The following is a 14,144-nucleotide window of genomic DNA, read 5'->3' as shown; positions in this document are numbered from 1 at the left end:
TAGACACGTTAGCTGAGGGGGGTTTGGTTTGTTTTTTGAGACAGAGTCTGGCTCTGTTGCCTGGGCTAGAGTGCCATGGCGTCAGCCTAGCTCACAGCAACCTCGAACTCCTGGGCTCAAGAGATCCTCCTGCCTCAGCCTCCCAATTAGCTGGGACTACAGGCACGCACCATGACGCCCGGCTAATTTTTTTCTATGTTTAGTAGAGGTGGGGTCCCACTCTTGCTCAGGCTGGTCTCAAACTCCTGAACTCAAGTGATCCTCCCACCTCGGCCTCCCAGAGTGCTAGGATCACAGGCATGAGCCACCGTGCCTGGCCACACATTAGCTGTTATTATCACCATCATTATCCTTTGGCACAAAGCAATGAAGACCTTTTTTTGTAAAAGGAAAAATATGTTTATTTCTCCTCCATCCACTTAAAATACATTGCGCCCATCTCTGACATCATCAAGATAACATTCTGCTTAGGTAGCACCAGGCATTACACGGCATTTGATGATGCAAGTAGCCACACTGTTTATTTCTGCCGTCTAGGAATGCAGGATGTACAGCCGGAGCAGGGAGCACCACGCGAGATAAAAGGTCCAGGTGAAAGACAATCCTTCTGGGAGTGGGCAAGGCCCGCCCCTCCCTTGGCAGAGTGCTTCTTGTAGATCTCCAGGAACTCCCGCACGTCATCAGGAGACCCCAGGATGACCGGCGCCCTCTGGTGGATGTCAGTGGGAACGATGTCCAGTATAGCCTCCTTCCCGGTGGTGGCCAATCCCCCCGCCTTCTCCATGACGAAGGCCATGGGGTTACATTCGTACAGGAGTCTCAGCTGGAAAGCAAGACCAACAGCAGCGTCCTCATACCAGACGGTATTACCCAGAGAGGGCACTTGTTCCACAGCAAAACAGTGCAGAGCCGGTGGGAGTGACTGACACTCGCTCTCTCCTACTATGGGTTGTAAATGTTCCCTCCCACCCCAGGTTGCATCTGAGATGAGACGGTTACCATTTGGTTAAATTCAACCATTCGTCAAGTCAGAGGCAGCAACAGATTACCCGATGCAAATGCGAGACAGACCACCTGGATTCAGCACGGAATGACATTTTGGCAGAACTGATGACTCCCTTCTCTTTACAGCGTGGAAACTGGACTTAATGAGTGACTCTGTGTGTGTTTTGGATGGAGCTTTGCCTATTCTACAAGCATTAGAAAAATCCACGGCAGTGTCTGGCTGCAGACATCTGGAAAGCAGACTGGCTCCTCCAAACAGTGTAATATTGTTTGCAACTCTGTGCATTGCTTTTACAACTCTCCTAAGGCTTGAGGGTTGGAATTTAGTATGTTATACATCTTGGCATTTGCATTTAAATATTAACTTTTTATCGTATGCATTTTCATGCAGTCCGCCTACTGAGCGACAGCTTTTTGCAGGTGTTTCCTGACTCTCTTTCCATGTACGTGTCACGGCCAAATTTGAAAAACTGGAAAAAATGGAGGAGCCTCAATAACTGTGTTCAGGAACAATTTTTTAAGGCATTAGAGAAAAGTGTTTTAAAGCAGGCTAATCACATAGGCCGGGATGCCGGCGATGGCTGCCGCAGAAGCAGTGCATTAAGTCAATAAGAATGTCTTCAGCGAACCGGACGCCATATGCAGCAAACAGAGATCTGACTATAACCAAAATATACGGATTGCTAACTATCTTAAGGGGATTATTGTTCCTGTTTTTCTCTCACACGTAAAACGAAAAAAAGGCAATGTGTCCATTGGGGAAAATGAAGCAGACACAATACTCGGGGAGGAAGCATGCCGCCACCCTGCCGGAGGGACAGTAGGACACCTCTTAGCCGGCGAGAGAAAGCACAGCCCACCGAGGCTTGCTGGGAGCGCCGTGGGCCTTGGCCAGTGTGGTCAGTGCCAACAGCTCACCTGAAAGCTCTAGGTTTTCCCAGAGATTCCTTCCTTTCCTAAAAGGTATCATTTTTTCCAGGTGGCAAATGTCAGCTCATTAGTTATTTCTATTTTATGCCTTTTGAAAGCAACCAAAGATGACTCCTATTTGGAATACATATTTGATTTGCTGCTTTGGACATGAGACTGGGCTGTTTTGTTTCACTTTATGAATGGAATTCATGTTGCCCAAGCCCAACCACGTACCCGCTGCAAGCTCTATGGACTTTTAGTCCACTCCTGGCCATTAATCCTCTTTCCCCCACAGCATTGGAAGGACTCTCAAGAGACCATTTTTATGTTTAGTTGGTATCACTGGGCTTTACCTTTAGTCTAGAAAAGAATATGCCACAGACATCCTTAGCAACTTACTATAGGGCATAACAGCTACCATAACTTTTCTTTCTTCCTAAATCAAGTCGGTCGGGCTGAAAATGCAGCCTACAGCTTCTCACTCACCCCCCAGGGCAGGTGCTTACCTTTCCACTGGGGCTCTTCTTGTTAGTGGGGTACAGAAAGATCCCGCCATAGACCAGAGTGCAGTGAACATCGGCCACCATGGAGCCCACGTACCGGGCGCCATAGGGGGCCGAGTTATCCTGCAAGGTTAAGACCGGCATCGATCAGTGTTGCAGAAAATAAAGTGAGTTCCTTTTGTGTTCCCTGGGTGTATTTGATTCCACAGGCACTCACTGAGCACCTTCCAGGTATGTGTTTGGGCTGTGCTAAGTGTGATAAGTGAGAATCCTGTTCCCAAGAAGAAAATGGAACAACGGAGACAGCCTCTTGTACATCTCACAATAGGTCAAATCACCCACGGAAGCCCCAAGGAGGCTGTAGTTGATTCTGGCTATGGAGTTTGGGCAAGCATCACAAAAGTTGTGCTGTTTAGTAGCACGTTAAAGGTTGAGAAGGATTTCTGCTGAGCTAAGGAGCTGCGCAGGGGTGGGGGTGTCTATTTTACAGGAGAGGACACCGCACTAGCAAAGGCTTAGCCACGTCCAGAGGGAAGTGCTGTTGTGACGGGGCCTGGCGGAGGAGGCTGTAGGAGGAGAGTGAGTGTGTGCAGGGTTGGGGTGGGAGGAGACTCTTCAGAAAGTGGGAGAGGATTAAGCCGGAGAGAGCCTGGGGCCAGCTCTGATGTCATTCGAACATTTGAGCTTCATCCTCAGAAAACAGCAGGGATCAGTGGCTCTTAAGCAAAGGTATGACAAAATCAGATATTGGCACGTACAGGCAGCTCTAGGATCAGCCATTCTTCTCTTCATAGTCACTAATTTGTAACCTATTTAGAGAGATACCAAGATGGACACTCTCATTCCTGGACGACTGATAAATCCATGTCGGACAGTAGGCCAGGAGGGACAGACACCACACGGCAGGGCCCTGGGTGGCAGCACCACCTTTTGTGCCATCTGGGACATGGCCTCCAAAAGGGAAACTGTTTTACTGCCATGCACTCATGCATCTGGCTGACTTTATTATCCCGATTTTCTTCCATCGAAAGAAAGTAGCAAGGGCCGAGCTAGACACTCTGACTTGACATCTCAGGGCAAGAATTTCAGTGCCCAGAACCTACATGAGAACTTAATCGTGGGCTCAGTGCAGATCAAAATCCAACCCGCTTCCATCCCTGCTTTATTTCACCCCAAAGGTAAATCTTCAATCAACGGATTTCCCCGTAACTCAAGAGTCCCAAATGAGGTCCAAGGCCCTTCATGCCAGGGTCCCTTTTCCCCTCAGGGGACACCCGCCTCCCTCCAGAGCTGCCTCTTGTGCCAGAAGCCTGGGCACTGCACCTGGCCCAGCCAGACCCCTCACTTACTGGGGGGAACTTTTTCCTTTGGACGTACTCAGTGACGGTAGGGTCAAAGTCCTTGGCGTAGCCTTCGTTAAGGCTGTAGATGTTATCCTTCTTTTTGATCTTCACATCCTTGTCCACCAGAATGAACTCTCCGATGGCCTTTAGAGACACAGAAGGACAGGTAAGGAGATGACAAGCAAATGCCTGGCGAAGCACAAATCAGCAGACATCAGAGAGTCCCAAAACTGCGTCCTGGGCTCAGATGGAACTTTGCTCTGGTTCTGCCATTATTTCCACTGAAGTCACCTCATTTGGAGACTTTAACTGGTGCTGTTACCCTTCCCTTGTTTACCTATTAAGCGCCCATGCTGCCGAGGGGTGAAAGTCCGGCTCGGCGAGAGTTAGTGGGACTAAGGTGGCCGTGTTGACTTACACGCCTGCCGCACACACCCCAGGCCTCACCGAGAGCACCCCGTCTCCCACAGAGGGGCCCAGCTCGCTATGTGTAACCTGTTCTCAGTCTGCCAGCCAAAACCACTGTATGCATAGAGTGTCTCAGTAGTGTCACATAAGGACATGGTTAAAATTTTAAAAATTTATAAACCCAATTCATTTCCCCTCAGTACCCTGGACCAAGCACATAATGAATGTGCCAACGTGTTGAAGACTATTCTTTGGAGTCTGTTTCAGTGGTGGGTTTCATTGTGCCAAGCGTTTAATGAGATGACTTCCCTCAATTTACCTGCTCTGTTGAAACTGTCATCTAACTGAATAAATAAATAACACAAATTAATGGTTACGTGCAAGAAATTATCCACCAATCAAAATTGTTCATGAACATTTTTCAGGGCACTGTGGGCTCCTGTCTGTAAGGTAATTTTTCTCAATATGGTAGACTGAGAAATTATCTTCATTTTCTTCCTTATTTTTATTTCCCGTAGTTCATCAAAGCCTTGGTGCTTTGATGACTGCAAGGGCTAACTGAAGGTTTGTGTGCATGTACACAACACCAAATACATTTGGGCTATTTTCCAGGAAATGATGTCATTCAGGGTTTCAGCTGGGACACCTGTCACCTGTTCCCCTCAGGAAAACAACCTCTTGGTGAATCAGGTGGGCAGAAAGGCCAGAATGGACAGAGGGGGTGGCAAACAGACCATCTACAGCCCCCATCTGGTCTGTAAACGTGTTTACTTGGCCAGTACAGTGTTTTACACATCCAGAATCATCATACGTTTTAAAATCCAGGGTTTCTTCAACCACTGGAAGCCTTGGCAAGCTGGGCCCCTCTTCCCAATAGTAAGTGCTGGACTCAGCTCACCCCAGCGCCCACCACTGCCCTCGCCTGCCTGCCCCAGCACGCCGCACTGGTTCACGTGGCCTGCGCTCGGCCGGCCCTGGGGTCATTGAGTAACGACTGCACTAAGGAATTCGTCTAGGAACAAACACTCCCTCTTCTGCTCTGGACGGATACCATTTCTCACCTCCGCAACCTTCTCATGATGTGTGCAATGTCTCTCCGTCTCCCTTCCCCGTCCCACCCCTCGCCATCATCTCTGTCCCTCCATGGGCATCAATTTCCACCTCTACATACCCCTGCCAACTCCCGCCCCCCCCCACACACATAACATACAGTCACTCACGGCCACCAGCCAAGCACCCAGCCCCCTGCGAGGTCTCTCACCGGGTCCAGCATGAAGCAGTTGACACCACTCTCCATGGCAAGCACCAGCATGGTGGCACTGCCATAGAGGGCATAGCCGGCTGCCACCAGGTTCCTGCCTGGCTGCAGAGCGTCCTTCTCGGAGGGCTCATCAGTTGATTTCTAGAGCAAAAAAGAAAACAAAACAAAATATATTTTTGTTTTGTTTTCTGGTTCTTTTTTCCGGTTCAACCATTACAGGAGGCATCATCAAGGTACTCTGCTAATGAAATAGGGCATCTTCCCAGAGGGGCCTTCCTCCGCACATCAGCAATATCCTGATTCTATTACCATGGCAGCCTCCCCACCAGACACCAATTTCCTGCATCTGGGTCCTTCTTTCCAATCAGCGTCCTCCTCCAATTTGTCTAATTTGATATTCCCTCATCTCTGCACTATGGCTTCCAAAAAGGAGCATGCCTTCTTGCGAGCTCCCACTAGTTTAACCTTATTATGGGCATCAATGTCTTTCACCTGCACACTGAATCGTTGTTTAAACAGATTAACACTGGGCTGCAGGGCAGCGAGTCTGGTGAGGAAATCAATTTCCTGAGCTCTTGCCAATTGCAACGCAAACCCCACTGAGCAGTGTGGTGTGTATCACTCACACAGCAAGGAAATTCTCAGAAATACAGGAACTCAGAACATCTCCCCAGAGTCACTATGGGGTAGTGAAGATGCCCTCCAAGTTTTTGACCCTGACCCATGGTAAGAAACACATTTTACGTCACAAACCAGTTCCAATCCACATGCACACGTGCACACACACCAAAAATTAACACAGTAGTACCTACACTTAGGACATGATCTGACACTCTGATCTTTCTGTTGTGTTGTGTTGTGTTTTGTTTTGTTTTTCATTAATAACACTCACCCTCGGGTTGTGTGATCCACAGTTTGTCTAATCCTAGGGAAGGGAGCACCTTCAGGAGATGGCTCCTAATCAGTGATCTCTTACTGACAACTCTCTTCTTTATTAACACGTGATTGGCTCTTTGGTCCCCAGTACAGCCCCAAACAAACCTTTCAGCTTGAATACTCTCTGCTTGAATTGAACAGAAACAAAAATGGGCAATTTCCCCCTATTTCACTTACTCCTTCCCCATCACAGACTCCGGCAGCTGAGAGTAAGCAGGGGCATCTATTCATATATCATGAAGCTGGAGCAGGAAGTCTTCCCAGCAAAAATATTCCAGGTAATTTCTTCCTGTGACTTTCAACAGGGTGGCCACAGACGGCACTAGAGTCAGCTGGGACACTTACCAGAAATGCATGTTCTGGGGCTGCAGCCCAGACTTACTAAGTCACCCTGCCCCACTCGTGGCTCTTGCACTAAAGTTTAAGAGCTACTCCTGTAAAAGAATCACAAAAACCATTTCTCTCCTTCCCCGCTCCTCACCCCTTCTCCTCTGGGTTTGCATCTGGGTGGTTGACTGGTTACCTGGTTGGGCTGGGTTGAGTCATTTGATTTAGTTTGGTTTCTATTCATCAGACAGTGCAGTGCAACTAAACACAGACTAAACACAGGACCAAAGTTTTAAGTTTTTCTCCCTAATCCCAAATTTTGCCAATGCACAATCTTGAGAAAAGAAAATGAATGGCCTTTGTCAATAGGGACCACCTGTCCGAGGGTCATTTTAACAATCACCAGCTTCCCTTGAAGCCAGCGATACAGTGGGAGGGCTCGGGCCTCTAGCTGTCCTCTCCCCCCACTACAGTCTCCAAATAACCAGTTCCCCACCAAGAAAAGTCACCCAGAGATTCACAACCATCCATGCCTGCCTGTGTCAAAGGTGCAAAAGTAAACAGCCTTTCCCTGAAATGCGGTCACCAAACGCTCTCACACTTACACTTCCTTGCCTGGAATAAGACAGTAACACTTGTCTACAACCCACATACTCAAAGCAAAGAGAAAATAATTCCAGTGAGTCCTGGAATTGGAGGAATTCCTTTCTAGCCTGGCCCCCTTTCTAATGCATGAGTTCCCTCCTCCAAACCCTAAGCAAGGATGCCTTTCCTCCAGGGGAATGCATTCCATTCTTTTGCAGATGCCCAGGGATCAATGGGCATAAAGCACCTGGCAAAATCAGAAAGTCTCTGGACCTTACCTTTCTGTCCCACCTGCTATAGGTTTCTGTTTTATTTCACACCACCCCATACGGAATACAGGGGAAGACACCATGGGTTCTGGAGACTTGAACTCTTGGAAGAGAAAGTAGGCATCGGGGACACTCATGTGTGTCCACAGTTGGACACACCAATGGTGTGTCACCAATGGTGTTCCCTCACAGAGGCAACCGAATCCTCCTTTTGAAACTCTGCTTTTAGTTGTGGGAACTGGATATTTTTAAAGGACATTGGAAATTACAGCATGTCCTGTAGAGGGTGACCAGGCTAGAGAGAGGTCTAAAAGTCATCTCCTATGAAAGATGTTTACCTTAAAGAAAGAAGCGGGGACAGGAAAGCTGTTTCCAAACATGTAGAAGAATCTTATTTTCTGATGCTCTAAAAGGCCAAATGAGCACTAATGAGCAGATTTTGACTCCATATTTGGACAAACCATGATGCCCAGCATCTCAGGGGCATCCTGAGGGGATCCTGGGGACATCCTGCCAGGTCCCTTTCAAGCCTGTTTCCAGGCGTCATGTGACCACGGCCCAATCACTGTTGCAGGTCCCAGTTACGGGTGCACCAATGAACCGAATTCCAGCTCAGAACCTTCTCTGCGGAAAGCAGGAAAGGTCTCCTTGGAAGCATCAAACATGTCGAAGTTTATGCCCCATAAGCCCTCAAATGGTTTCAAACAATCAATAAGACCTTTGAAAACTGAAATGACTTAGAGGGCTGCGTCACACTCATCGTGCCTTTCCACCTTTTCGAGAGTCACTGCAGGTTTATTGAGAAGGGTGCGGACACTAACTGCTGACCACTGTGTCTGGCATTCCCAGTTCAAGCTGCTGTTGCAAGCTGGGGTTTTGTTGGTTTGTTTTTAGTTGATAGCCAGTGTCTCTCAATTTCCTAGGGTTGTTTTTTTTTTTTTTTTTCCTTAAAAGAGTTTTATGTGGGGGCTAAGGTAGAAAATGCGATTGGCAAACGTCAGTGCTACTTTGCTTTGGTTCAGTCATTAGCCAGAGTTCTTCCTCCACAGGGAAGGATTTTGCTACAAACCTTTCTTGCTATACTACAGATTTGAGACAGTGTAAGAAAAATCATATCCCTCCATGTCTATAAGAGGAATGGTATGTTTCTTGGCATGACTCGGAAAATAGATGAACTGTTGCCTTTGCCTTTCTGGCATGAGAATTAGAACCTTGTGTTACTCAAGTTGGTTTTGATGTGGATCTGCCTCTCACCCAAGACGAAAGTAAAATACATTCCAATGACCAAAGACATCTGTGCCACAGTGGCTCTACTTTTTGTAAGTTTGAATGGCAATTGTGCACAATACTAGACAATAAGTCCCTTTTAGAGATCAAGTGCAAATTTGGGGTTCACTTCTCAAGTTAATGTGCTTGTAATCTAGAATATAGTTCAGCTGAGTGATTGCTTCATTTATTAAGGTGAAGAAATAGAGGTTCAGCCACAACTCCATACAGTTTCCTTTCTAAAATAAGCAAAAACTGACACTAAGAGGACATATTTTAGATCTTATAATGTTTTATGATGCATCCACAGATATTCATTCAATTTTTCACCTGTCCATATAATTGAGCCTGCTCTGTGTTTGTCTGTCTGTCTGTCTGTCTCTCTCTCACACACACACACTCTCACATGTAAAGAAAAAAAGGAAAGAGAAGCTCTGGAGATAGCCCAGGTCACACAGTTAGAAGGCCCAGGGCAGGGTCCAGGTTCACGTCCTGCGCCAGACTCAGAGCAGGGCTGAGCACACTTTTTCTACAAATGGACAGATAGTAAATATTTTAGGTTTCATGGGTCGTACAGTCTCTGTAATAACTACTCAACCTTCACAGTGTAGCATAAAATCAGCCAAGGGCAATATGTAAGCAAATAAATGTGACCATATGCCAATAAAACTTCAGTCGTGAACTGTCAAAATTAAATTTTATATAAATTTCATGGAACATTAAATATTATTATTTAGATTTTTTTCAACTATTTAAAAATGCAAAATGGTTATTCTTTGTTCACAGGCCATACTAATTAGGCAATAAGCTAGATTTGGCCTGGGGTTAATAGTTTGCAGACCCTTTATTCACAGGATTTAAAGGACAATTTTTTTTTTGACTTTATTTATTTATTTTTTTTATATATATATTTTTAAAACAATAGTTTCATTTTTTTTCCCCACCCCCCCTTTCCCGAGTCAGCACCTTCAAGTGTTACCACTCCCCAAACGGTGCGCAATGCACTCATTGTGTAGGCATACCCCCATCCCCTCCCCCACCCCCCACCTCAGTCTGATGTCCAATTGGTGTCGTTCCCAGGTTTGTATTTAGGTGATGATCAGGGAAACCAATTTTCTGGTGAGTACATGTGATGCTTGTTTTTCCATTCTTGGGATACTTCACTTAATATAATGGGTTCCAACTCTCTCCAGGAGAACCATAGAGATGTCGTATCTTCATCATTCCTTATAGCTGAGTAATATTCCATGGTATACATATACCACAATTTACTAATCCAATCATGTATTGATGGGCATTTGGGTTGTTTCCACATCTTTGCTATTGTGAATTGTGCTGCTATAAACATTTGGGTACATGTGCCTTTGTTACAGAATGACCTTTTTTCTAAAGGACAATTTTGACATACATGATCTCCGTGTTGTCATACTCTTTGCAACTCTCAGTTCATGTAGTGTCATCACTACACTTACACTGTACTGTCTCCTTTTTTAAAATCTAATTTTTCATCATAAAAGAAAGAAAGACATAGTTTGAAAAGCGAAATATCCTTCTCTTTCCACCCACATTTTACTATTATATTCCCTTTTAATGACCTAATTGATCTTCATTCTGCAGTTAAGGCTGAAAAACTCAGAACTTACTTGAAGGCCAGGCACAGTGGCTCATGCCTATAAACCCAGTAGTTTGGGAGGCTGAAACGAGAGGATCACTTGAGTCTAGGAGTTCAAGAACAGGCTGGGCAACATAGGGAGACAGTGTCTCTACAAAAAATTTGAAAATTAGCCAGGCGTGGTGCTGCACGCCTGTAGTCCTAGCTACTTGGGAGGCTGAGGCAGGAGGGTCTTTTGAGCCTAGGAACTCAAGATCATATGAGCTAGCATCATGCCACTGCACTGCAGCCTGGGCCACAGAGCAACACCTGGACTGTAACAAACAAAAATAATTAAAATAAAAATTCAGGACTTGAGATACAAACCTGTTCAAGCCTCATAGAGTTTCATGATATACATTCTGGCTGCTCCACATAGTGAAATAGGACTGAATGTTCATTCTTAACTTTTCTTTTCATCCAAAACCGGGTGCTTGATATATCACATTTTACCTTTCTATAGATGCCAAAAATGGTTCAAACGGACACAAAGCCAATCAGTATTGGAAGATCCATCAAGGGGATCAAAACAGACTACATATTTACCCTGAGCAAAGAAAAAAGAAATACAACTTTAAAATATTGGAACAAGATGGAGAGTATACAGTAAGGGCACTTTGTATACATTGTAACAAGATACAGAGTACACACCAAGGAAATAAAAATGGGACTCTAGAGGAAAATTCAAGAAATGTGGGTCTTGTTTGTTTATACTCTGTCATGGAAGATCTGAGGTGGCATACAGAGTGAATGAATATATATGTTTACATACATGCCAAAAGATAAACAGAGAAAACACCACTTGGAACAGGAGGCATAGATAAAGCTGATGGAATATAGATAAATAAGTCATAATTTCCTACATTGTTGAAACATTAAAATCATGTGGTTTGAGTTTCCAGGAAGCCAAAGGAAGAAGAGAAACAAGACTAGTCACTCATTTCCCTTTATTTGTAGGGAAAAATAATATTTCCTTAAGTGAACTGAAGATTTTCCTAGAATTAAGATCTACAAGAAATTTCTAATGTATGTCTTATAGATGTCAGTTGAGGTTGGGGTGCATAGAGTTTTCAACAATATCCCTGGTGTAATTCCCAAAGGAAGTAACCCTCTATTGCAGTGGGCCTACCAAAGACTCACTTTTGGAGTGGGATTTCAGTGATATGCTGGCTCTCAAGAGCTAGCTGTGCACATCTCTTCCCAGCTCTGCTTTCACTGACGTCATGTTGGCAGCTTAAAATCAACTATGGGAAGTGTATGCACCATTGACAGTGGTGAGTGCTGTGTCAGAGGTTTCTCGTTGGTTTGTTTTGAGACCTAGCTTACCAGCGCACCACTGGGAATTTTCCACCTCCAAATTAGCTGCTTTTAACTGTTCTGCACCAGATTAAGATGATTCCCTGGCCCCTTGCTCTCCACAAATCACCCTCGCTGATACAGGAGAAAGTATAAACTGGAAAATGTGAAATGTCTATCAGAAGGCATACTGTAGCCAGAGAAGTTTACGGTGCCTGATAGAGATTATTAAACAATGAACTCAAGTCATATGCCTGAAACTGCCAAAGACCTTGACAGGCCCAGTAGAAAATATGTGAATTTGAATCTGGCATGCAGTAGTATCTTCGGAATGATGTAAAGCAAGTTAATCAGACGTGGCTCCCATCCTCTGAATAAAATCAAGACCGGCAGCCTCTTTAATTGACCTTCTGATTGTTTTTTCTAATTCTGCTCCTTCATGTCCCCAGTTCATCTCAAACAGGGAAAGATAGCAAGCCCAGGTATCTGCACTTCTAATCTCAAAGGTTTTTTAAAAGTACAATTGTTATTTTATAAAGGCTGGATATATTCTTTCATTCAACAGTCTTTCTCAACCATCATTTGTTGTTGACCCCCTACGATGTGCCAGGTATTGTGCTAGATGCTGGGAAAGAGAGAAGAATACAATTCATTCTCTGCCCTCAAGAAGCCATCAAACCAGTAGGGACCCAGTGGATTCCAGTGGGAGAACTGGTGACAGACACTTCAAGCAGTTGTGGTTGGCAGCAGGGTCAGGCGTGCGGGCGGGGCGTCTGGTGCACGGAGATGTAGCACAAGAGGCAGCCAACAGAAGCCAGACTCCGAGGAGCCTTGAACTTGGCAATAAAAAGGTAGAAATGGAGACGGGTCCGTGGGAGTCCAGGGGAGAGATGGCAATGGCAGGAGCTCTGGTGGCAGTGTGCACAGTGGCGAGGGGGGATCTGGGAGTGAGGCAGAATCTGTGAAAAGATGACAGGAGGGATCGGGGGGTTCCCAGAAACCCAGCTTGGCCAAGCAAGTGGAGTCATTTATGAAGCTGGGAAGAAAAACAGTTACATTAAACCGTCAGCAGGGGAAGTACAGACCCACCATTTTCTTGGGTTCTACTATTATGGCGTGTTTATCTTCTTCCGACACAAGAACACAGGTGGCAAAGGACTATTTTAACATGTTCATGACCAGGTCATTGGAGAGGACATCCAGCTTCTTAACTTGATCACCTGTCACATTGGTGGAGCCAGCAATGCCATAGCTAGAGGGAAGAAAAGCCACAAAAAATAAGCTAAGACCACCAGAATGTGCAGATGCACCTATAAGTGAACGTCTTGTAGGATTTAGAAGAAAGGAGAGACTTGGCTTGGGAGACAGGAAGGGTGGTCATCCTTGTGGATAGGCTCCTAGAGAGAAGGACATACTGGCGTCCACCTTTTGGCCCGGTGCCTGCCATGGTACCCTGCACACCTTTGTGGTCACATCAGTGTTTCTCAACTTTTTTTTTTATGATCCCCCTAATGAGCCTTTATAACATTTTTTCCTAACCGCACTCCCCCATGAATTTCAGTTTTAGTAGTACAGGTATGTATCTGCTCATCACGGTATGTATATTGGTACTCTATACATAAAAAAGTTTGGGGCTGTTATTATTTTTGCCCACAAAGAGCCAACGTTTGCCCCCAAACTCGTGGGTTAAATGAATCAGTTGAGAGACACAGCAAGCCAGGAAGCCAGGGTCAGAGTGAGCCTGAGCCTGAGCTGTGAGCTACGCCAGGGATGTTATGGTTCTATAACTAAAAGGACCTAAAGGGAAAGGAACATCAACTGGTTCCACCCTCATTCTATAGTTATTCCTCACGTGAGTGGAATAATTAACACCTGTCCTCCTCTGACTTCCCAACATCCTTCTACATCCTGCAATTCCCCGAAATTAAGAGGACAAAGGAGACTAAGAACACAGGAGAATTAGGAGTCATATGTTACATCCTAGGTGCAATGATACATAATTTTATATGGTAGGAAAAGAGCCTAGAAGAGCCTTTTAAAAGTTTGTTTCAGGAGACTAATATATACCCCATCAACTCAGATTTCTAAAGATTAAGACTTGGGGCTAAGAAGTGACACTATCGTGGTTTAGCCAGAAGAACAAACTTGGCAAATTCCTACTATGAGAGGGAGTTGCAGGATACAGACATTAGACACTAGAATTTATGCCGGGATCTAAGCACGTCTACCTACGTTTCAACTAGGAATGGGCTCAATCAGCTCCCAAGTAGACAATAAAAGACACCATCTTCACATGTACCATGTTGGTAAATACTAGGTCAAAGATAGCTATTAGCTGCCAAGAAGGTGTTTAAAAAGTAATTATTGGCCAGGCGCGGTGGC

The 14,144-nt window shown here is 45.3% G+C and overlaps 1 pseudogene; it reads right to left on the bottom strand.

Annotated features, from left to right (window-relative positions):
• Positions 1 to 414: 414 nt before the first annotated feature.
• Positions 415 to 13,209, bottom strand: LOC138385923 (fructose-1,6-bisphosphatase 1-like; annotated as a pseudogene).
• Positions 13,210 to 14,144: the final 935 nt, after the last annotated feature.

The sequence above is a fragment of the Eulemur rufifrons genome, chromosome 7 (assembly GCF_041146395.1).
Source record: "Eulemur rufifrons isolate Redbay chromosome 7, OSU_ERuf_1, whole genome shotgun sequence".
Classification (NCBI taxonomy): Eukaryota; Metazoa; Chordata; class Mammalia; order Primates; family Lemuridae; genus Eulemur; species Eulemur rufifrons.
Note: the sequence above shows the minus strand (reverse complement) of the source record. Positions and strands in the feature narration are given on the sequence as shown.